Below are 27,097 nucleotides of genomic sequence, written 5' to 3' on the forward strand. Positions count from 1 at the left end.
GTATTTGGTGTAAAATAATTATTTAATGGAAAGCGCAAAGAGTTAAACAAAATCTTTTTGTTTTTCAAATTTTTGGTATTTGTAACATTTTCACAAAAGTAGGCTCCAACTGATAAATATGAGTAAAGTTGTAGCAGAGATATCTGAAGGTAATGCCAGCAAAAGAAAGAGTAGCATAACCTAGTTTTACTCTCAAAAACTCTTTGCAGGCGTCCATAGGTTACGGTGACCGTTTTCCTCCATGATGTATGCTTGTTTGCCATCGACGTAGTATAAAATACTGTCTAGCAAAAGATGTAGAAATCTATACACTCCTTTTTTGAAGAACTCCATACTGTCACAGTATAATAATGAGTACTATCGTACAGTATGGCCACTCCCGCTCCCCGCTGAAAGTGCCGCCCACCCCCTCTCGGTTACCTCACAGTTACCGCCTGTCAAAGACGCGAACTGTCGACCTGTTAATATATTTCACTCATACAAGCATAGTACGCGTTCACCTACATGAGCTTGGAGTGTGTGCTATAGAACTGCTATAGAAGGAACGCGCCTCTTTCATAATATATTTGGTTGCCAGTGTCCGAGGTGTGATGCAGTAGACTCTCGGGAAAGCCTCGAGAATAATTCAAAAAGCAAATCAAGTTAAACCGTAATCCTACGCTGTCGCTTCAGTCAATAAGACAATAATTAGTCCCACAATGATCAAATCGCACAATACTCCCAAATTGCCATACGTACGTAAATTATCCGGGGCAGATATTAGGCTCCATTCATTCTACATACGCGCCAAAATTCCACATTTGTCCTGTACTCCCCGCAATACTGGCAACTGGAATCATGCTATCTCTTTCATGCTAATGGATACCCAGTGAGATAAAGAGGGATAGTACTATTAACATCAGTCGCCACTTGGTATTGCAGCAAGTATAGGCTTATGCACTAACCTCCAATAGAAGCAAATTTTAACTCTATTCGTGTCAGAATAAGATTTGCTCCGACCGCATAGTTATAAATCATGCTGGCTTAAATTTTACTACATCGCTGGAACGATCTAAATTCTACTTTAACTGCTTCTACTTAAAGGTTATGGCCACTGCATGAATTTAAGCTGGATTTCGGCCAAAATGTGCCGGTTATTCATATGAATGCTTTTTGGTATTAAGTGTAGGAACTTATGCAGTTTTGGTTAAGTATGAATTTTAGGTCTTAAATGAGGACTGTTGAATAGAGGTAGGATTACTTGTGTAAAATAACCACATTTTGATAACTATACCTAGATATTTTTTTGGCACGAACGAAGTGACACTAGTGACTTCCTTCCGATATTTAATTCATCGATAACTTACATTATACCTAATATGTCATTAATTATTATATTTTTGTCATTAAATTTTGCCGTAGCACTGGATGTTGAGTAGTTTCATGTGCTCTGCCTACCCCGTTTAGGGAATATAGGCTTGAATTTATGTGTATATAACACAGCAAACTCGCAGCGACATACTCTCGCGGCAATCATGTGCCAACCTGATCCATGGGCCTCCCGATCGGACGTTTTCCAGTAGATTGTCACACAGTACACACAGTAGAGCTCAAGCAATACTAGTTTGCGGTATAAACATAAACAGTGTTTGTGTACAATAGCAGTGGGCGACTAACGGCTGAAATAATGACGACAAAAAAAAAGAATTAAAGATAATAGGTACAACGCAACAAAAACAACAAACATAATTTGCAATATTTCTCTTTATGCGTTCATAAAAAAATCATAAAAACAAGAACGAAATACGAACGAAGAAGAAGAAATGGTCTCGTACCGTGCGGTTTCAGAGGAATTTCCTCCCGCGGACGCTCCGGCTGTGGAAGGAATGAGCTCCTTGCCGAGGTATTTCCGATGAACTACAGTATGGGCACAGAATATATAATAGTACAAGTACAGAAGGCCCACTGCTTTGATGTTCACGAAATGCCGCCTTTTTAAATGCCTACAAAATTTAAACAAAGAAACCAGCCGCACGTGCGCAGCGTCGGACTATAAGGGTTGCCTATGAATTAAAACGAATTAATACTCAGATAAAATGTTATACAATTATATTCAAGTCTTGGCTACTTTCAAGGTATAATACAGTATTTATATAATATTTTTGTTTAAGTCCCAACACACAAGCCTTATTGAACTTTTCTGTGGGGCTTAATCAATAGTAGATCTCTGTACTCGTAAGATTGTGCTATTTTATTCATACTTAATGTCTATTTAACTCGGCATTATTAGCCATTACACACGCGGACATCGCATTACAAGCCTTAAAAAAAACTCGCGACGTAAAGTATCAATCGAAAGTGCGTTCTGTGAGCACGCGCGTCACCCCTGATTAGGCCGCGAACTCGCGGCCGCCAGCATGTACTTGTAGCGCGGCGATAGAATCGCGGAGTGAGCCGCCCCTGGTATGGGGTTCTTCAAAAAAGGAGTGTACCAGTTTCTAATGGGTCTTGAACGCGCATGTGATACCCCTTGAGTTGCAGGCGTCCGTAAGTTACGGTGACCGCTTTGCATCAGGCGGACCGTATACATGTCCTTTGAGTCGTCGGCAACCCGAACCCTCCTTAGAACTTGTACATTCCTTTTTGCTGTGTACTTAACACAGCAAAAGGGAGTGTACAAGTTTCTAATAATTTTAAAGGTCGGCAACGCATAAGTGGCTCCCATGATGTTGCTTATGTCCATGGGCGGCGATGACTGCTTACCATCAGGCGGCTCGTCTGCTCGTTTGCTGCCTATTTCATAAAAAAAAAACATGTTTTCCACCGACGTGGTATTAAAAAAAAAACTTAAAAATTTGCAAACTTTTATCCTCCACGCATCTGAAACGTCTTGAGAATAAACGAATGACGACGTAACAATATTAAAATATGCGGGGTGAGTCGCTGGTAAATTGAATTTAAAGACTTGAGCTCGCCCTTAGCTAAGTGACAGTGGGGAAAAATGTAATTGCGACTTGAAATGTGGTCAGAGGAAGACAAAAAGGTGATAAAGTGGGAAGGAATTACTTATTATATAAGTGAAAAGCCGTGACCACACATTAGTAGAAAATTAATGAATTAGTATTAAATAGGACGACCGGTCTGGCTCAGTCGGTAGTAATCCTGCCTGCTGAGCCGCGGTCCTGGGTTCGAATCCCGGTAAGGGCATTTATTTGTGTGATGAGCACAGATATTTGTTCCTGAGTCATGGATGTTTTCTATGTATATAAGTATTTATTTATCTATTTAAGTATGTATATCGTCGCTTAGCACACATAGTACAAGCCTTTGCTTAGTTTGGGGCTAATTTAAGGCAAGCAAAGAAATCAAGCAACTTACTTGTCGCGCGCGAGTCCATAGGTACTTGAAGTCGCGCTTTATGGATAGACTCGCACGCGACAAGGCAAGTTGAGCTAAAGGGTACACTTTTATAATCTTCATAAGATTTGAATTGAGAAGTTGGAATCGCGCCGAATAACCAATGAACTAGTAGGACAACAGTTTTGCATACGGAAACAGCAAGAATGCCACTTAAAAACATCTAATACCGGCGCATTTCCAGTCCACATTGTGGTTTGTAACATGTGATACCAGTACTCACATCGAGTGCAATATTCTCAGATTATCGGAAAACTCGCATGGTTTGTGAACTGAGCTTGTGGTTCGATAACGGTTTTGGAAAACCGTTTTTTTTTTAATTTGCGAGAAACGGTTGTGTGGGATAAAAAACAGTTTTGACGACATTTTAGGGATATGTAATCACTCAGGATTCCTAGTTCTCAAAATTCAATGGTGAAAATGAAATTATATCAACGAAACGATTACTAAAAAAATATCTAAAAATACCGTTTTATCGTTCCGTGCATAATCTAACACATTTATGAATGATTATTTATTTGCATAAAACAAGCGTATTAAGCGCAAGCGATAGGTGTTAAAAAAAATATCCACAGCACGATTCTTGTTTTGCCCCGACAGGCGTACAAATATTGTTTACTTATGAACTAATAAAACTAACCAACTATATACAAGATGTATACTAGTCTTACGCACTATAATTATTCATATATTTATTGCCAAGATCAAGCTTGGTGTTTATTTTTTGATAATTATGGATTAGATGGCGCTTGGCATTGAAAATATTAAGTAAGCTATAAGATTGTTATTTTATGTATAAATTGTAAAATAATGCCTGCAATTTATACTTTTCAACTATTGTAGCACAACTTCCGCTATTCCATTTTTGAAGTTGAGCTAGAAAGAAGGTAGATTTATGGAAACTATGGACTCGCACATGAGAAGTTATGCTAGACGGCTAACAAGATACTCGATGCGACTGCAACCGTTAGCACACCTCGGACACTGGCGATCAAATATATGAAAGAGGCGCGTTCCTAGCACACAGTCTAAGCTCGTGTAGGTGAACGCGTGCCATGCTTGTATGAGTGAGATATGACAGGTCGACTGTTCGCGTTTTTGACAGGCGGTAACTGTGAGGTAACCGAGAGGGGGTGGGAGGCACTTTCAGCGGGGAGCGGGAGTGGCCATACTGTACGATAGTACTCTTTATTATACTGTGCCGTTAGCAAGAAACGGGTTCAATAAACCGTTAAAATAACTAAAAGAAACGGTATATACAAAACGAAACGGAACAACCCAGCCGTATAAGCGGCATTAAGCTCAGTTCAAGCTTCGACGCCATTCATCATTATTTTTGTTCTGCCTTCGCCTTTGAATGAATACGGATAAATCATCTTTAAGAAAATAGAATACTAACCTAAAATTCTTTATGGAGCATTTGCGGACTTAGATTCTGAATTATGTATGAAATATTGACGATGAATGTGAGAACTTTTAGAGATTTTAGGAGACAATCGATTCTCCGTATATAAAACGGTGTCCTCATTTTTCTAAGAAATGTAAGTCACATAAATAACTATTTTTTAACATTCTTCAGACAAATTATTTTGAAGACGTATCGTAGGGTAAACTCGCCTCATTCGGTGACACGCCTTATTCAGTGAAACAACCAGAAATCGACTTTTGGAATAGTGCTTCAAAGCTTGTATCACCGAATTAGGCGTGTCACCGAATGAGGCGAGTTTACCCTACGTTCTAATCAGACCGCATTTCATTATTAGAAATTATAATATAATACTGAAGGTGAAACTTTCCAACACAAATTGTCTCAAATAACTTTTATCCAGAAAATCCATTAAAAAGACTCCCATCCAAATCTAAGGCCATACATTATTGAAACGGATATTACAGAAGCCGTTACAAAATAATGTTTTAACCATAATTGCAGAAAACCCCTACTTTATCAACCGAATCTCAACTTTCAACCATCTTCTTAAGGAACCATTCTCCTTTGTTTTGTCGTGATGGCTTAATTTGAATTTAGAATTGAATGAAATGACGCCATCTACAATAAGGATTAACGGCTGTTTTCAGTTAAAGGGAGTTTTTGATTATTTACACGGAATTTCTAACGAATTGGGGGACGATCAGTGTAAGTGGGGGTGTTCAAATTGTTTGATGTTATTGCGATCGTGCTTGATCGAGTTTTATAATGTAAATGGAATTTGATCTGGTTTTACTAATAAGAGGCGCGCGCGAGCACGCCACAAGCGGCGCGGAGAGCGGAGCGGTGAGCGAGACGGGTTCAAAACGGGTTCATTAAATTATATACATTTGTTCATATCGCGTGACGCATCGTTCTAGATCGCGGCGCGTTTTCGAGCGGCATATTATTGGCAACTGTTTTTGGGCGGCGATAAATTGTTTGTGTGTTTTGGATAAAAAAAACCCAAAGAATAAAATTATCTTCATAACTTTAGAGCAAAAATATACTTTATACAAGTTTATAGACTGTGTGTTCCACACGAAAGCATAAATTTGTTAAACTTACCAGCCTTTCCCTATGGGTCCGTATCACTGGCTCAGTCGGTAGTGACCCTGCCTGCTGAGCCGCGGTCCTGGGTTCGAATCCCGGTAAGGGCATTTATTTGTGTGATGAGCACAAATATTTGTCCCTGAGTCATGGATGTTTTCTATGTATATAAGTATGTATTTTTATCTATTTAAGTATGTATGTACATATATCGTCGCTTAGCACCCATAGTACAAGCTTTGCTTAGTTTGGGGCTAAGTTGATCTGTGTAAGGTGTCCCCCAATATTTATTTATTTATTTATTTATTTATTTATTTATCACTCTTAAAGAACAACAATATTACTTAAGTACCTACATTATTACTTATACATAAATACATACAATCGCCTGTTTCCCAGAGGGATAGGCACAAATCACGGATTTCCATTTGCTACGATCCTGACATTTATAACTTTTGCTTCACTCACAAAAGTTAAGTTATTACATTTTTCTACTCCCGAACTGTTATTCGTCATTTACAGGGTCGTGCATAGATCTTTAAAACCCTACATAAAAGTCTATTCCCCAAAGCCAGCATCCGCCGGCTATCCGCGCTTGCGCGCAGTATCGAAAAAACTGAAAACGAATTGTTCGGCTCTGTAACCATGGCAACGCATTGTTATAACGATACTGCGCGCGTGCGCGGGAAGGCTTTGGGCAGCTGAGCGGACAGTGCAAACCTTTGCGTCAAAATACAGGAAACAGTGTGAATTTCACGAAAATTGTTCAAGAAAACTATTAAAAACTAAGTGCATGGTCGTAAAAAATCTATTGTATGCAACGGTGTTTAACTGAGTCAAAAATACTCGTTCGCTTCAAATTATTACCCACACCACTCGTCTTTTTTGACCTCCTTTAAACGCCTGTTGCATAAAATACTATATCACATATATTCAATGACAGTATAATTTCACTACAGCATAGTTCCGTGAAACATCCCAGTCTTCCAGTACTACGGGCAATGGTAAATAGTTTTCAATTCACATAACAGCCGCGACTACCGACCTAGTTACCGGCATTCTGTTTATTCATAAACACTGTTTATATTGCAAACTAGTATTATTGGAGCTCTAGATTTAATTACAGTTTTTTTACATTAATCGTTTAAGCATCACTATACTCATAGGCTGTTTGTTTAAATAAATAACATCAGCCCCTCTAGCACAACTTGCCTTGTCGCGCGCGAGTCCATACTTGAAGTCGCACGGTGTTCCCACACTAGCTAACATTTATTATAACAGCCCAGTGTGTGAGCACCATTATATAGACTGCTAGACTGCTTGTTGCAAATTGGCCCGTTCTTGTAATTTTCAACACATCTTAGAGTCAAAAACAAATTAAAAACTATCTTTTGTTTATTTTAGTTTTTTCGTAGATGCGCTATATTATATGTAGCGATATATTATAGAAATTAAAACGAGCCTGCTAAGAAAAACTCACAAGTAATTTTTTGTATTTTTTTTCATTTATTTATAGATACGTTCAAAGTCGCTTGTGAATAAAGTTAGAATGAACTTACGATAAAACTGGGTAAAATACAAACTAGTTTAAGTTCTTAGTATTCATTCTTTAGCATTGTCTTGCGGTAGCTTGACACAGATCTAGTTTCTAAGTTTTTCATGCATTCATTGTAAGTCTTAATATTAAGATTTTAGAGTTATTTCTAAAAATTTAATTGTGTCAATATAAACAATAATAATTAACATATAGACGTGAAAGTTCGAGGTTGGAGTATTTTCTAGGAACTAAATTATATTGTTTGAAATTTGGTTGTAATTTATCGTAATAGTTACAGAGGTAATAAAGTAAATTTAAAAAACATCGGATTCAGAAGTTAATAACCTAACCACAAAATTAAAATTTTGAAAAAAACCCCCGACATTGTGGACCGATTTTCATGAAAAATGGCTAAGAACACTCCCGACTAATACAGCTTTCAAACAAAAAGAAAACAAATCTAAATCGGTTCATCCGTTCGGGAGCTATGATGCCAGTGCCACAGACAGACACACACAAACAGACAGATAGACCGACAGACAGACAGACACGTCAAAAATAACACACGTATCTCTGGATTTGGGTAACAGGACCAATAACCACATGGAGAGAAAGAACCGCTATATACTTAACCCATATTTTCATTCTACAATAGAACTAATGTAACTCATACGCACATACTCATACATTTGTGGCATTTTATCGCAGTGTAGTTAATTAACCTATAATCCATGTTTCTACAAAATATACAAACTGACACGCGATCAAAACATTGCCATTACCTTGAAAACTGCTAAATTACACCTAAGATAGGCCCATTCGTAAATGCACTGTATCCTCAGTTATATTAAATCATGATCATCATTTCCGCCATTAATCGCCCACTGCTGAGCATAGGCCTCCCTTCGTGTACGCCACTTATCCCGGTCCTGGGCTAATCACATCCAGAAGTGTCCCACAGTTTTTCGAATGTCGTCCACCGAACGAGCCAACGGATGCCAGGCGCTTCTTACATCCGATAGCGGCCACCATTCCGTCAACGTATTGGTCCACCTGCCATATCAAATAGCAGTGATCAAGTCCCACCCAAGACATCAGTAAATTATTTTTTCTTTTTATGATATGGGCAGCAAACGAGCAGACGAGCCGCCTGATGGTAAGCAGGTATCGCTGCCCATGGACGTCACCAGGGGAGCCACTTCTGCGTTGCTGCTTTTGAGAACCCTAAACACCTTCTTCTTGAAAAACCCCATATCATAGCGCAAGGGAAACACTTCAGAAGGTACCTCATTCCACAACTTGCACGTACTGGGCAGAAACGAGCGAGAGAAACAACTTAAGACGATACGGTAGGGGTCAATTCTCCATACAAACGCTCTCGACTATTTCCTCCCTGGTTTTTGAAGATAGAGCAATGATTTTTTCAACACAGATTGTTATTATTTTTATCTGTGTCGGACCGTTTTGATTTTTTTGATATTCTGCTTTTTAAAGATTCTAGAGCCAATCAAAAATTTCCAAAAACGGCCTTTTTCATTGTGGCGCAAAAAAAGGTGTGATACTCAAGATTGGTAACAATTAACCAAAAAAGCTAAACGGTCCGACATAGATTATTTAATTGTTATTCAGATTCTCAAATTTCGTTCCGATTGATTAAGTTTTGAAGGAGGAAAGAGTCGAGAGCGGAACCTCGATTTTAAAGATTTTTTTGAAATATCTTTTGACGGAGTTGTTCTTAACGGACAATTTTTTTTCGATAAATCTAGTTAATAACACTTGTATATTTAACTAAAATTCCCAAGTTGAAAGGGGGGCTCCTTTCCATTTTAGCATTTTCGCTACCGTATCCTCTTAAGGCCTGAGTGGGTTCTCGAAACGGAGCATTCGGCAAGGTGCGGCAGGCGAGCGTGCGTCCACCCTATGCAGCGTCGACTCAGGACACTTGTATGAACTTCAATTGTTTGACATGCACGCCGCACGCCCCGCCACGCTGCACGCTCAATATGAGCGACGAGCGTGCACTCAGGTCTTGCACTAACACTTCATCCGTTATCATCATTCTCTTGCCCTCTTCCCATTATTTGGGGACGGCGCAGCAGATCTTCCTCCTCTATTCCCCTCCATCAGTCTATCAGCCGTCATTTTCATACTAACACCTTCCACTCTCATATCATTGTTCAGACATTCCATACATCTTTTCTTAGGCCTTCCACTACCCTTTTATCCATCTACCTTCATATTTACCACTCGTTTTATTATTTCATTTCATTTTTCATTTCTTTATTTACTATTTACACAGCATTACAGTTAGGACTAATACACTGTTAAACGATAAAATGACATACTATAAGTACGTAAAACTAAAAATAAAATTAAAACACTTTAAAAACACTAGACTCCCTCTTATCCATCACCTCACAAAATCTCAGGCATACCTTACACACATCCGTCCATCGCCACGCAAGTAGGTCACACTCAGGTGTTGACACCAGGAGCGCATTCAGCAGTGCTAAGGCACGAGGAATCGGCGAGTTTCTATACGCCACCGTGCGTGCCGTTGGCACTGCCAGCAAAGGCCGCACTCGCGGTCTGAGGGTTATTTTTTTTAGGTCCGGTACAAAGAATTTTACTAGCCTCTGTATCAATTCCGGGCAGTCAGATTCACCACGCAGGACCCGACATGCAAAACTTAGCAAGCAAGTGTTGCGTCTCACCTCCAAGGAATTGAATCCAAGAATCCCAAGAATGAACTTTGTAGGATACAGGAACGGATAGTATCCATACAATTTCTTATATAGCATTCTTAGGAAAGTTTTCTGGACCTTTTCCAAGAGTATTATACTGCTTTCATCCCGAATTACATGCTAAATCTACTTCTCACCTTCTCTGTCACTGGCCTTACTCTCAGGCTTCCTCTAAAATACTCATTCCAGATCCTATCCAATCTTGTCACACCACACATCCATCGCAACATTCTCATTTCATTCACATGCAGTCTTCTCTCATCTTTCTTCAGATAGTTCTGATTCAAATATCATTCTGTATAATAATTATACGTTCGAACCGGCCGGTAAATTACACCAATTCTCCGCATTACCATCCGTCAAGCCCCGGCGTTCACTAATTGGCTTCGAAACGCGGCACGTTATGATTTTTCCGGCGCGAGTGAAAAACTGAAATGGGAATTAAAATCGACGGACCACGTACGAGTAGGGAGGCCATGATGGAAATTGGAACAGGATAATCCTTGCATTTAAACTGTGGAATTATCGAATAAATGAAATTATTTCAGGCAAGCATTCTCCATCCTAGCCATAGCCACATCATGTTATGGTCAAATTAGTAGCAAAAAAATGTCCCTTTGGAACTTTTTTTTTATACTACGTCGGTGGCAATGGCAAACAAGCTGTGGTCCGCCTGATGGAAAACGGTAACCGTAACCTATTGACGCCTGCAACTCAAGGAGTGTCACGTGCGCGTTGCCAACCCATTAGAAACTTGTACACTCCCTTTTGCGGAACTTTGAAATTTTCATACTTTTATAGTTTGTTTTTTATTTCCACGCTTAATACGACAACGCTTAGCACGACAATACTACGATACCGGGATACCGCCATGTTTATCTCTCCTCCATCGACAGCAGAGCTGTCACTGAGGGTTATGTTCAGAAACCCGCTAACACTAGATATGAATCCCACCAAAAACATACCTGTTAAAAGGGCGCCAAGTTCCTGTCGGCTAATTGTTCCCCTAAAAAAGGTCTGAAATCCAAACCAATGCCAAGTTTACTTGTAGATGCAACTTAAAATATGAAATAGTTGTGAAAATACCTACCTACTTAGTTCATATATCAAAAATAATAATATTTCTGTGTATGAAGTCTTAGTGTACCTTCTCATAAGTGAAGTGACCTCTGCATTCGACGTGTTCGGGTGACCTTTCTAAGCTTACCTTTACCTAGCTTATTATTTTAAGGTAAAGATACTATCCCTAAAACGAAAAAAAAAGTGTGGTAACCCGACACGTACAGTGTAAATAATTCGTCGTACGATTTACAACGCCGTGAGAGTGCGTTACGCACATTTAGTGCCTGTAAATTAGATATACGACTTTCCGGTCGCAGAGTTTCGAGAAGTTGCGAACGGTGTTACAAAGTTGCAAAGTTACTTAACTTCGCATTTGCATTTATTTTTAACGAATGTGAAATCTTAACCTGACGACCGGGTTTGAAATTAGACAAAAGGTATTTTAAGTGGATATATTGGAAAATGTCAACAACAAAAAACCGGCTAACAGTGTGTCGGGCCTTGCTCAGTGTAGGGTTCCGTAATTTCCAGTTCGTCACAATAAGTGTACCCACTTAATAGTTAAAAAAGTACTGCCATCTCTCGGGAAATTGGGTTACTAATTTATACAAACTAGACGGTTATGTTGGGTTTTCGGTGGTATTAATCCCACCGAAAGAAAATATCCATAAAATTATTTAATTGTTTAAAAAGAATACTCTTGTTAATATCATATTGACAAGAGACATGTTGTATTGTGTTATATAATATTTGACTGAAATTGTATTTATCTTAATTTAATTGCTGTTAAATAATTTCATTGATGAACGTGTAATATTTATAATTTCCTTTATTTATTTTCCTTCTTATTACATTTATAATATTATTAATAAAATGTCTATGTCTGTGTCTATCGACACAATCCTCTAATGACATAACTATGGGTAAGCACCTTAATTGAGAAATTTCCGAATAATTAGCGAACGTCAAACTCATCATAGACCGACCCACGTCATACCGACGTCAATATCAATTTGTGACGTCCAACATTGGTGACGGTCCCTTTGCGTTGTCAAAGGTCTACCTGTACATTGCATTGATTAAAACAAAAGGATGCTTTGGGAAAAAAGAATTGTACAATCTTACAAAATATACAGAACTAGCCTTTGCCCGCGACTTCGCTCGCGTTAAATTCGAAAATGGCGGAATGCTCCATACAAACTTCCACCCCCCATTTTAGGTAAGTGAGAGGTTAGAAAGAGACATAAAGTAGCCTATGTCACTCTCCATCCCTTCAACTATCTCCAGTTAAAAAATCACGTCAATACGTCGTTCCGTTTTGCCGTGAAAGACGGACGAACAAACAGACACATACACTTTCCCATTTATAATATTATATTAGTGGTATAGATATATGTAGATTCACATTCAATAAATTGTTAAGTAACAAAAGGAAAACTATACTAAATTCATTGGTAATGTTTAACTGGCTCAGTCACTAGGGATGGGTGTTGTCGACTTTTGTCATTAGATATCTACTTAAAATTAAATAATTCAGTATACGAAATCGTTAATACGATTTACAATCATAACTATACTTACCGATCTAATTATAAACCTTAATAAGCTTTTTGCAAAAAATTCATTTTTGGCATAAGCTTTTATCACCGACTGTACCTTTCTTTCAACAGTCATCTACTGCTCTCCGAGACGTTTCTAAAAACCCCTTACTCGATGTGGATACGACGTTTCACAACAGAGTTCCTATGATCACCTTTCTGCTCCATCATCAGATCAGCTCCATGAAACCATTATATTGCATTGTCACGTGATTTACCTACATAATGTGTACAAATTTTTAACCGGGAAATGGGTCAAATTTAGCTTCTACGTTTTGACGCACACTAACATACTAATAACTTGGCAAGTTGAAAAGAAAGCTCGTAAAAATAACAAGTATTTACTGTATTCGATAGCAAAATCTGCAAAACAAACTTTGCTACGTCGTAAGATTAAACAAATAAATAAAAATAAAATAAATAAATAGTGGGGACACCTTACAAAGATCAACTTAGCCCCAAACTAAGCAAAGCTTGTACTATGGGTGCTAAGCGACGATATACATACTTAAATAGATAAATATATACTTATATACATAGAAAACATCCATGACTCAGGAACAAATATCTGTGCTCATCACACAAATAAAAGCCCTTACCGGGATTCGAACCCAGGACCGCGGCTCAGCAGGCAGGGTCACTACCGACTGAGCCAGACCGGTCGTTACACCGGTCGTGACAAGAAACCAAGGTTTGCTATCTATTACTGTCTCCTTTACACTCGTGTCCACAAGCTTTATCTAGACATGCTAAAGTATCTAGACTAATCAGGATTCCTGCAAGTTACAACAATTAGCTGTTTTGAACGAAACAGCTTGAACAAAGAGCTATATCGTCACTACTTTCAAAAAAACTTGTATCTTCGTGACAGACGAAAAGAAAATTGTAGTAAGTATGTATGGAATGCATATAGACTTACTGCGTTTTAACTTTGAGAAGCAGCGTGAGATACGAGGTTTTTTAAAAGTAGTGACGATATATCGAATCTGCCGTCCTAGCCGAAGTGACAATCGTTGACGCTATGTGGCGATAGAAACGCAGTTTCTGTCGCGCCTAGGGTTGCAAAAAAACGGTGTTTTTTCTGGCTTGAAAAAAAAACATGAAAAAAACCGTGAAAGAAAAACCAGTTTTTTTCCTGGAGCATGTTTTTTTTTCTAAAGTACGAAATCTCAAACTTTGCAAAGCAGTTAATACTTCTATACGGTTTTTTAGACTTAATGTTAACTAAGACTTAATGAAACGAATTTATTCAAATAACTTTAATTTCTGGTCTTATAAAAGTAACATTTACGAAATCTGTAGTTGGTAGTTACTATTTACTGTTGGCAACACCGCCGCCACTCCACGCTGCACGCCGCATCTGGGATTCCCCAATAAACGTTTGTATACCGAATGTTAATCGAATTAAAATGTACGTTATTGTTATTGAAACACGTTACAACTCACGAAAAACCGTTATTGTCGAATTATTTGTTCATCTGAAAAAAAACCATATTTAGAAAAAAAAACAATGGTGCTCGGTTTTTAGGGTTCCGTAGTCAACTAGGAACCCTTATAGTTTCGCCATGTCTGTCTGTCCGTCCGTCCGTCCGTCCGTCCGTCCGTCCGTCCGTCCGTCCGTCCGTCCGTCCGTCCGTCCGTCCGTCCGTCCGTCCGTCCGTCCGTCCGTCCGCGGATAATCTCAGTAACCGTTAGCACTAGAAAGCTGAAATTTGGTACCAATATGTATATCAGTCACGCCGACAAAGTGCAAAAATAAAAAATGGAAAAAAATGTTTTATTAGGGTACCCCCCCTACATGTAAAGTGGGGGCTGAAATTTTTTTTCATTCCAACCCTAACGTGTGATATATTGTTGGATAGGTATTTAAAAATGAATAAGGGTTTGCTAAGATCGTTTTTTGATAATATTTATATTTTCGGAAATAATCGCTCCTAAAGGAAAAAAAAGTGCGTCCCCCCCTCTAACTTTTGAACCATATGTTTAAAAAATATGAAAAAAATCACAAAAGTAGAACTTTATAAAGACTTTCTAGGAAAATTGTTTTGAACTTGATCGGTTCAGTAGTTTTTGAGAAAAATACGGAAAACTACGGAACCCTACACTCGAGCGTGGCCCGACACGCTCTTGGCCGGTTTTTTTTCATGATTCTGAAAAAAAAAATTGTTTTTTTTTCTATTTGCAACCCTAGTCGCGCAACTACAGAAGAGCGATAAGGAGGGCTAGCAACAAAACGCGACACGTAACGCGGTGGCTTGTGTGGACGACGGTCGCGTCGCATCGCATCGCATCGCCTATATCGATAGTTCATCGCGCCGCATCGCTTTCCCAATGACTTCGCCCTTCTTACATAGAGATCGAAGTATAAAATACATAACATTTATTCAGCAAATATAGGCCACAGGGTTACTTTTCTCTCTCTCTCTCTCTATCTTCTTTGTCGTATCCTCATGGCTGAGGGATGTGACGAATGTGGACACTCTTCACCAGTTGTCTCCACGCCACTCGATCCTGGGCCTGGTGCATGCTAACCTGCAAAGTGGGCTTTGTCACAGACGTTATTCTGTCTGCCAAACGTCACATTTACACACACATTTACACGTATACAAAATGCATACATACATACAATCACGCCTGTGTCCCATGAAGGGGTAGGCAGAGCACATCAAACTACTCAGGTTTCAGTGCCACTCTTGGCAAATAAGGGGTTGAAAGAAAACGAAACTGTGACATTGCAGTGACAGGTTGCCAGCCTGTCGCCTACGCCACAATTTAACCCATATCCCACAGTCGCCTTCTACGACACCCACGGGAAGAAAGGGGGTGGTGAAGTTCTTAACCCGTCACCACACGGGCAAACACAAACACATAATACAAAATACGTATTTAAAATTGAATTGATAATAGGGGAAAACTGTCTAAAATGATCCCCCTTAGGGAAAAAACTTTACTGCATGTGCTCAAAGTTGCAGAGATATACGCAATACAAGTATTTAGGTAGGCATTTATGAATAGGCATAATTAAAATTATACTTATCTAAATAACTGCACACCCATTTCTGATGTTTTGCTTGTAGTTTAATAATTATATAAAGTTTTTTAAAAGGATCCTAGAGCAAGGATCGTTTTATCCCTATGTATGGGTAAAATTATCCCTAGGGAAATTTTAATTTTGACGCGGCTCGTCGCTTCGCATCGCCGTCGCGTGCCCGTCGTCCACGCAAGCCACGGCGTAAGCGATTGCGACGTTGGCTAGGTAATCATCTTGTCTAGACTACATAGATCACGTCTGTTTGAAATTAGATGGTTCTGTGATTTCCAGTCTGAGACACATGGGTGCTTGGGTCGCTGAAAAGTTTTTTGTTTCGATAGTTGTGATTTTACATTGTTAGTGACATAGCGATTTATTTAGTAAGTTACTTAGACACCTCACATGCCTCAGCAAAAGATACAGCGGAGACAAAAATAATTCATACTAATATTATAAATGGGAAAGTGTGTGTCTCTGTTTGTTTGTCCGTCTTTCACGACGAATTGACTTGATTTTTTAAGTGGAGATAGCTGAAGGGATGGAGAGTGACATAGGCTACTTTTTGTCTCTTTCTTTGTCCCACTGGGCAAAGGCCTCTCCCCTGGCTCTCCATAATTCCCGATTCTCCGTAAATATCAAATGACATTTCGCACATAAGTTCAGAAAAACTCATTGGTACGAGCCGGGTTCGAACCCGCGACCTCCGGATCGAAAGTCGCACGCTCTTACCGCTAGGCTACCAGCGCTTCTGTGCCAAACAAAAAAGTAAATAACAACAAAAAATTGCCACTCATACAAGTAAACATTATAACGTACCAAGCCACAACTCGAAATAAGACTTACTTTACTTTTCCAGACTTTCTTACATTCCCAATAATTCAAATAACTTCCCACCTTCAATAAACTTTCACCAGACAGGCTTTATTTCAGGCAGCCTAAAATTCACGCCTACTTTGGAAATAGGATATCTATTACCGTCGGTATTAAATATTACTAGGTTATACAGAAAAAGATGCTTCACTTAGAAAAAACACGTCCTACTTCCAACTGGACTGAAATTACAGAGTGAAATAAAAGGACAGTTCAATGTTTTCACAGTGACTTCTGACGTCATAATGAACAACTTTTATTACTTCAAACGTTACTATGCAATTTTTGAACGGTCCTTTTTCTTTCACCGTGTATGTCATGTACAAAAAAAAAACAATGACCAAGGCCTCCAAGCTGGATTCGAACCAGCGTCCTCCCTTTACATGACCCTTCGGGAATTGTGCCATATACTTGACAATTTCAACCCTTGCCTCCGAGACAAAATGACCGAGCGGTTCTCTTAATAGTCCTAATGTAAGAGAAATAGTGATATTATATTATTATTCTCATCAGCCCACATTGTCCCACTGCATGGCAAAGGCCTCAGTCTTATTATTCCACGTACCCTCGGCAATCTGCCTCCAGTCTATGTCAAAGGCATTGATTTCTTCCCGCCATCTCTGACGTGGCCTCTGATTTGATGTCACTCTTCTAAAATTCTCAGCGTGTTTGCAGAAGTGCATTCGCTGTACTAATCTGTACTTTATATTCAGTATGACGTCAATTCAAGTTGGGGGTCTAAATTTGTATGCAAAACAAGCTATGTCGCTGTATGAAGATAAATTGGGATTGGCGTGACGTCTGTTTAGAGTGAAGTATGGTTAGTTTCGGGAAATATGGCGTTTTCCTTTTAGTTCCTGCACGTAATATGTATTTGTGTAGGCTTTTTGTGTATTTTTAATCCCCGACGCAAAAACTACGGGTTGTTATAAGTTTGACGTGTCTGTCTGTCTGTTTGTGTGTGTGTCTGTCTGTGGCATCGTAGCTCCCGACCGGATTAACCGATTCAGATTTAGATTTTTTGTTTGAAAGCTGAATAAGTCGGGAGTGTTCTTAGCTATGATTCATGAAGATCGGTCCACTATGTCGCGGTCGGGAGGTTTTCAAAATTTTAGTTCTAAAGGAGATTTTTATAGATGTGTGATTTTTGTAGATGATCGGTGTGTTGTGTAGGTAATATTAGGCGCAGATTTTAACTCATGTCACCAGAGGAAGGTAGGAAAGTAGACCTTATAAATTTTTTTTTTGTATTTTTTATTAATTTCTTTTGGCCGACGAGCTTTGGAAAACATTTCAGAAAAAAAAACATTTAAGAAAGGAACGTAGTTCGATTATAATATGTTGTGTATGGCCGCCGGTTAATATACCACGAGTTTGATTGTCATACGTAAAGGTGCATGTTACTTTGGCAACACAATGGAATTCACATATCATTGCCGCGTTTGTTCCATAGTTAGTTGGTGCGTATTGAATAAATGCGGCAATGGTATGTGAGTTGCTGGCAATCGTTGTCCGTGTAATAGCACCGTAGTATACGAGTATGCTAGTACCTAAGATGTTAGGTAAGTAAATAAATAAAATAATTAAAATATTAAATATTATATATTTAATATTATATATTATTATATATTTTTAAATATTATAGGACATTCTTACACAGATTGACTGAGTCCCACGGTAAGCTCAAGATGGCTTGTGATGTGAGTAATTCAGACAATACAGCATAATAATATAATATGTAAATATATATAAAAAACATCCATGACTCAGGAACTAATATATATGCTCATCGCACAAATAAATGCCCTTACCGGGATTCGAATCCAGGACCGTGGCTTAGCAGGCAGGGTCACTACCGTCTACGCCAGACAGTCTACAAAGGGTTTTCTTTAGTTCCTCAAATAATTTCTTAGGTACCAAACCTGCCCTAAACACTGTCCCAAAATTAGTAACAGACATGATAACGACATATTTCAACAAAGATCCTTTACCCGAACCCTATCAAATTATCCCTAAATTACTAACAAAAACCTTCAACACCCTAAATATATTTAGGGTGCCTAAATATATTAAACCGAGCGAAATAAGCTAGGTACAAAGGGATGTGGTTACCTTGTTAAGCACTGGGCTGATGTACAAGGGATATTATAATATTACCTTATGAGGAGGTTTGGTTGCCTGAATCATAATATTCATAATAGTTGTCAGTACATGGTGTTTTTTTTTAGTGCGAGAAGTGGTTCACTATTATGTCAGGTCGAAACTTCGGAAGGCCGTCTCGTCTGTACTGAAAAACTTCGTACGATACACGTGCGAAAAGGTTTTTACGTCCAGGCGTCCATAGGTTACGATGACCGCTTTCCATCAGGCGGACCGTATACTTGTTTACCACCGACGTAGTATTTAAATAAAAGTACTATTTCAGTACAGGTGGTGCTTTTATCACACTAGTGCGAGAAGTGGGTTTTTTTGTTTCAGTGCCACTCTTGGCAAAAAGAGGTTGAAAGAAATCCAAATTGTGACATTGCAGTGACAGGTTGCCAGCCTCTCGCCTACGCCATAATTTAACCCATATCACAGGCGATTTCTACGACACCCACGGGAAGAAAGGGGGTGGTGAAATTCTTAACCACCACACGGGGAACGTCGTAACTCGTGTCGATTAAAACACTTCTTTTGGTCGTGTTTTACTTTTTCGCCACTCGTTTCGAACTTCCTCTTTTCCGCACTTGTATCGTAATGTACTATTATATGACCAGCTAGGTTTACTATCATCGGATATAGCGAAAAAATTGCTTATGATTTTAAACAAGTTGTTCTTCAACCGTGAACAAAACATGTTCGTACATCATCCCTTGACCCTTTTAAGCATAATGTTATAACTCGTAATTTCACAAAACTCAAGCCATAAGCGGCTTAAGGAACTACATCAAATTCCTTTAAATTCACCTTCCAGGGGATCAAGTAACGATTTGCCTTCCATTAGGAGCCAATGGGGAATATTTGGGCGCTGCAGGACGTTTTCACATTATCCGGACGGACGACATCGGATGTCGGATACAGAAGAGTAAAGTGCTTATTTATATTTTTATAAATTTCAAATATTGTTCCTTGTTCAAAAGATTAGTCATTGTACTTTAATTGACTCGCAATTGACCGGTCTGGCTCAGTCGGTAGTGACCCTGTTAAGCGGCGGTCCTGTATTCGAATCCCGGTAAGGGCATTTATTTGTGTGATGAGCACAGATATTTGTTCCTGAGTCATGGATGTTTTCTATGTATATATGTACTTATCTATTTAAGTATGTATATCGTCGCTTAGCACCCATAGTACAAGCTTTGCTTAGTTTGGGGCTAAGTCGATTTGTGTAAGGTGTCCCCAATATTTATTTATTTAATTTCTACGGGCAACAAATCTACTCATTGACAAAATTTTACAAGCCAAAATTGCGTTGTTTTATCACAGAATTCATATGGCCATATATCTTATATCATATATCTTGCATTTTCATAAGTCGACAAAACTTCAGTTCTATCTGAAATCCAAAAGTGGGTAAAAATTACCCTTGTATTATCAGCTGCAAAAGTGCATGGAGAGATTATGAATGAATTCATTGATGAATTCGCCATCTACTTTAGCAGCTGATAGTATATAATTGTATAATATGATTAAATAATTGGACAGTACACCAGCAAACTATATAGAACCCTGCCTTAAAAGTAACTACAATACCTTGATGTGTACAAGATTGGGCGTATTTAGCAGGCTTCTAAAAGACATCCGACATCCGGTATGGAACCGAACAGTGTGAAAGCGCTCTTAAAAATAGAGATAATAATTATTTAGAATTTCAGGTTAGTCAGTTTAGGATTAAGCTCTTAGATTACTAACTCTAATACAAAAGTTATAATTTAAGGGCTTATCGAGTTAAAAAGCTTTCGTTGAATGTATAGCGATTTTCCTAAATCCTTCGTAAGCTAGACTCATTTGGCGTTCTCCATTTACTGACATTGAATTTTCTACTTTAGAGATTTCGCTTTAAAAAAATTATTATCGCTTACGCGACGCTATGTGTTCATAATAAGACGCGTCTCTTATGCCTTGTGCCATGCTGATGCGTATGTTATGCTATGCTTACGCGAGTCTTAATACTTACGCGTCCCTTATATTACGCGCGTCTTGTACACTTCTTTCACTCCATGTGTTGAGTACCCTAGTGTGTGTGTGTGTCTTACAGTTTTTTCCTCTTCACCACAGTGTTGCCAGTGTCCCGAAAATTCCTTTAACTCTAGCTAAAAAGACCTTTGCCTAGTTGAAAATATATTTTTAACCCCCGACGCAAAAACGACGGGGTGTTATAAGTTTGACGCGTCTGTCTGTCTGTCTGTTTGTCTGTCTGTCTGTTTGTCTGTCTGTCTGTGTGTGTGTCTGTCTATAGCATCGTAGCTCCCGAACGGATGAACCGATTTAGATTTAGTTTATTTGTCCGAAAGCTGAGTTACTCGGGAGTGTTCTTAGCCATGTTTCATGAAAATCGGTCTACTATGTCGCGGTCGGGGGTTTTTTAAAAATATATATACTTTAGAATAATAAAATAGTGTTCCAAACATAAGTTTTATTAGATTTTTATCCTTTTTTGCTCTGGGAATCCAGTATCGAAATTGAGGGTCAACCTTCATTGACTTTGCCCTTACGTGTCCTTTTTATTTTAATAAATATTTATATTGATTTACATTCTAATTTCACACTCTGTCTGGGTTTTAGAAAGGCGATTTCGTAAACCAGCTTTTTTGTATTTAATTATATATTCTGTGGTATTGAAATAAGTAATTTATATTTCATTTCAATTGTGGACTTGAGTTATATACTACTACAAAAGAGGATCGAGTATTATAGAGAGTTACTGTCAAAGTAAAATGTGTAATCACAGTACATATACTGCCATCTCTAGACACAAGCATAAAACTTTTGAAACTCAGTTTTGACAATTTGGCCCATATTGTTAGCTTGATATGTGTTAAAATGTCAAATATTAATATTAGCGCCATCCAGCCGAGCGTACCCCAAAGGTGTAATGCCATCTAAGCCACCGTACATTTTTCTGTATGGTACTGAGGTACGTTTTTTTCTTAGACTTTATCTGTCTATACGGAGTTATATATGTCTTTGCTACTACTAAGTGTTTTGAACGCTACATGAAAAGCGTAACGTGAAAACAGGATGTCTGGTGCCTCGTTTACCGAATTTAAATATCAGATCTCAGGTTAGGTTGCTGACCCGAGGGTCAACCCACCAAATTTATATGGAATTTGACAGTTGACAGCCCACTAACCCTGAGTTAAGTGGTTGATGCAAGTGGGCCTAAATAACCTAACCACAAAATTAAAATTTTGAAAAAACCTCCGACATAGTGGACCGATTTTCATGAAACATGGCTCTTAGCTCACTCCCGACTAATTCAGCTTTCAAACAAAAAAAACTAAATCAAAATCGGTTCATCCAGACAGACAGATAAACAGACAGACAGACACGTCAAACTTATAACACCCCTTCGTTTTTGCGTCGGGGGTTGATAAAATAAGTGTGCGTTGCCTATTTCTGAGTTAAGGTATTAACCTTCAAATCCACAGTTTCGTATGTATGTGTGTACGACTCTATATTATGAAGTATCTCAATACAAGTCGGTCCTCAACCAATATTAGCAATGCTAATAGAACCCTCGTACGGACCTTTGATGTGCCACAAATTGCGGGCCTGCCACAGTAGTTGTTGACACAGTAAACTTACCGCAACCTGTGCATGTGTGTCTTGTCTTTATGTTTGATGGGGAACGCAGAATTATCAACTAAGCCTTGCTACAAGGCCTAAGCTAACTAAGCCTTAACTTTAATACGTATTCCCTGTAGTAAGTCTGAAGTCATACCCACTCTCATACAAAAACGCAAACACGACCCAGTAGTGAGAATTGTAAAATTAATATAATGCATTTTGATTGTAAAATAAAGTTGCATGTGATTTATATTGTTAAAAAAAGTAGTAGGTAAAACGCAACTATGGGAACAAATCAAATTATTATAACAAATATTCTGATTTGTGTTTTGTATGTAGTGACACTACTATATATAAATTAAAAATCGAAATAAGATGTCATACCGCGTGGAATCGGACGACGATCCTTTCGGGAAATGGGAGATAGTGTAGCATTAGGACAACATTTTTCCCCTAGAAACTATACAATTTACTTTAACTATTTTCAAGTTATAGCCTTTCAAACATTTTTGTAAAAATGTACTAGTTGCAAACCCTAAACAGGTGACAGGGTCAATGACCTTACTTGTAAACAATCGTTAGATGACAGAACATTTACTGGTGTTAATTTGATGCCGTACCATTTTGGATCTGTTTCCGACACCGATAACAAATGTCGCAGGATTTTCAGGGACCGTTCTCTTTGTGGATTTATCAGATGAAAGCTTAGGTTACATACATATTTTTAATAATATCAACACAAAAATTGTTCAAGTGACATTAGATATGACAACCACTGACTACTAATCATAAACATGATAGCATAAACAATTAAGGAAGATATCGCGACCTCTTTTATCATAAAAAAAGTTATGTTTATCTTACTTAGACTGATATAATGTAATAATTGGTATAACCGCTTTTCACATCACTGTTTTTAAAGCCGGGCGTACATTTTTTCATGCATGAAAAAATGTACGCCCACATTTTTTCATGCATGACCTAGTTCTTAACTATTATTTGGTTCGCAAAATTAATAGGTTACATTTTCAACGACCAGCAAAACTCTTTACGTGGTCGAAAATTGATAAGATGTTTGACGCTTGAAATGATAGGTATTGTCATTTCATCTAATGTCATAATTATTCAACTAAAATTGCCTATGTTAAAACATCATGATTATTGAAATTTGCTCTACGTAAAACTGCAATGGAACTGTAATGTGACTGATTATTAACAAAAGTAACAAACCAAATCCACTCTCGCATCAGGTGGGGCATAGAAAAAATTTTAGGTGCTTCTGATATAGTCACTTAGATTACAAACTTATCCCAATGTGGCTATCACGAAAAAGCACAAAATGACCAACGAATCAACCCGCGAGCCCTGCAGATAGACTTGATGAAAAAATACTGCGGTATTATCGCCGGAGTCCAGGGAAACATTAATTACATACAATATTAAATATCATGTGCTACAACGTCACGGAACATCATGCATTTACCTACGAAGATGGAAGAACATTTGAACACCGTAGGATGTCAACGTGAAAATAGTGTTAAAAATGGTTAAAAGTATGTAATAAAGATTGATAATCATATTTTTGCCATTATTTCATTTAAGTATTTGACATGCGTCATTCATACATCAGTGTATTAATGTCAACGCTCGGAAAGAATGCAAACAATGTCCGAGATTTCCCGATTGCGATCCCTTAATCTAACAATATGGTATGTGCATGTAGGGTTATCACCAGGGCCAAAAGTTGGCAAATTTGTTAATTTTATTTTTTGTTTAATTTATCATTCCAACCTTCACTAATCTACTCTGCTGCACTTATATAACGCTATATTCCCGAGAAGGAACATGGTGTTAAACCACCCTGTATATTAAAGAAAAAATGACGAGCACCACCAGTGGTGAAGGCCGGATTCGAACCGGCGTCTTTTAGCAATCCGGGCCAAACGCCATTCGCATTCGCATTTTTGGTGGTGCTCGTCATTTTTTCTTTAATATATGACATCTTATTTCGATTTTTAGTAGGTAAAACTTAAAAATAATGTTGTCTTAATCACGTTGTCCTCTCCTAAAGCAGTTCTGCAGTTCTATAGTTTATTAGCAGAACTTAGTTACTTTCCTTGGGCCGCCTTACATCAGTTATGTTCCTAATACCCGTCGATAAATGATAAAATAAAAATCTTAATTTTCTTCCTTTCAGCATCAATGATCTTTCATCATCAATGATGTTTCTTGTATTTAGATTTAGTTATTGTACAATACTGCAATGAATAGTACAAGGTCCCCATGAGGAAAGGAAATCATTTGAATAGCGTATTCCCGATCCCATTTTAGGATTAAAATGTCATACAATACAATACAATACTCTTTATTGCACACCTTGATAAAATACAACAATACAAACATCATATAAACTTATCTGGATTTCGCCTAGTTTCAGAGTTATTACCAAATGAACGGCCTACTGTTATATATTTACTGTGGTACAAGGAACCTCATGAAATGGGTTAGTTTTGCCCACGCTTGACCTACTGAAATATCTCTACTGTGTTGACCTAAAATGGGCTAATTTCGTCCAAGTCCATGATTCTTATTAATCCAATCTCCCTTGACCTTCTGACCTGACAAGCGCGCGGTTTATGGTAATACTAGCTTTTGCCCGCGGCTTCGATCGCGTTATGCTCCATACAAACTTCCTCCCCCCATTTTAAGGAAGTGGGGGGTTAGAAAGAGACGATAGTAACCTATGTCGATCTCCATCCCTTCAACTATCTCCAGTTTAAAAATCACGTCAATTCGTCACTCCGTTTTGCGTCGAATTGACGTCATTTTTAAAGTGGAGAAAGAAACGGACAAACAAACAGACACACACACTTTCCCATTTTTAATATTACTAGCTTTTGCCCGCGGCTTGGTTAACGTTAGAAAGAGACAAAAAGTAGCCTATGTCACTCTCCATCCCTTCAACTATCTCCACTTAAAAAATCACGTTAATTCGTCGCTCCGTTTTGCTGTGAGAGGTAGACAAACAAACCGACTCACACAATTTCCTATGGATTACTTATGTAATCCCTTTTGAGCCCTATTAATTATGAATATCAATTAATTGGCTATGATTGAGATATTGCTAACCCTATTGTAATTGGAATGGAAATGTTAATAGATGGCGATTAGGGCGTAATTGTATCAGAACCAAAATTCAAATTGAATCAGAATTGGATTAAAAGTGTCAGCAGACTATCTGCTCCGAGACCACGGGGACAATGCCGTCCTTGAAACGGTCCGACACAGATAAAAATTATAATAATCTGTGTTGAAAAAATCATTGCTCTATCGTCAAAAACCAGGGAGGAAATAGTCGAGAGCGTTTGTATGGAGAATTGACCCCTAACGTATCGTCTTAAAAACATAGTTATACGTAGCTATGTATAAAAATCATGAAAGTTTAAATCAGTGTGACATGGGAAGTGTTTACTACTATAATAACCTAACCACAAAATTAAGATTAAAAAAAAACCCCGATATAGTGGACCGATTTTCATGAAACATGGCTAAGAACACTCCCGACTAACTCAGCTTTAAAAAAAATCGGTTCATCCCTACGGGAGCTACGGTTGCCACAGACAGACACACATACAGACAGACAGACAAACAAACAGACAGACAGACACGTCAAACTTATAACACCCCGTCGTTTTTTGCGTCTGCCACAGACAGACACACATATAGACAGACAGACAAACAAACAGACAGACAGACACATCAAACTTATAACACCCCGTCGTTTTTTGCGTCTGGGGTTAAAAAGATCCCAATAAGGTTTAGTTAATTAATTGAAATACCGTATTTCAATTAATCATTTGAATATGTCTCACGGAAGTTTAACGTGTATAAGGTTTAGTTACCCTACGGGTCGGAAGGTCAGATGGCAATCGCTTTCGTAAAAACTAGTACATTATCTAATAACCGTCTACTTAAAATCTTGGGGTTAGTTAGTTACTGCGCATCGGACCTCGGGCTCCCATGAGTCGTGGAGAATGCCGGAATAAAGAACAAGGAACAAAGAAGATGATGATATTGATGATAATAATAAAAAAATACAGGACATTCTTACAGAGATTGACTGAGTCCCACGGTAAGCTCAAGAAGGCTTGTGTTGTGGGTACTCAAACAACGATATATATAATATACAAATACTAATATACATAGAAAACATCCATGACTCTGGAACAAATATCTGTTCTCATCACACAAATAAATGCAGGCAGGGTCACTACCCGCTAGGCCAGACCAGTCGGTCGTGATTAAAGTTTGTTGTCAAAGCCTGTTAGATATGCTACGATAAGTATAGGAAAAAGTCAAAATACTGACCAGGATTACGCAAAATGTTAAACAATTTTATTTTCCCACGCTTGCACTAAAAAACAAATACGCATATGCGTATCTTTACCATCACAAAAAGACTGTGTACAACAGTCCTTAACAATCTACAAACATAAACTTGACTTTTCCCTTCGAAAGTTTAAGCTCTATTTTTATGGAAATAGAGATGGGTGTAGTGGCAATACAAAGGTTGTT

At 38.3% G+C, this 27,097-nt stretch overlaps 1 protein-coding gene across 1 annotated transcript in view; it reads left to right on the forward strand.

Annotated features, from left to right (window-relative positions):
• Positions 1-27,097, forward strand: part of LOC125237003 (B-cell receptor CD22-like) — a 440,892-nt gene that overhangs the window by 29,705 nt on the left and 384,090 nt on the right. The window lies entirely within an intron of this gene.

The sequence above is a fragment of the Leguminivora glycinivorella genome, chromosome 20 (genome assembly GCF_023078275.1).
Source record: "Leguminivora glycinivorella isolate SPB_JAAS2020 chromosome 20, LegGlyc_1.1, whole genome shotgun sequence".
Taxonomy (NCBI): Eukaryota; Metazoa; Arthropoda; class Insecta; order Lepidoptera; family Tortricidae; genus Leguminivora; species Leguminivora glycinivorella.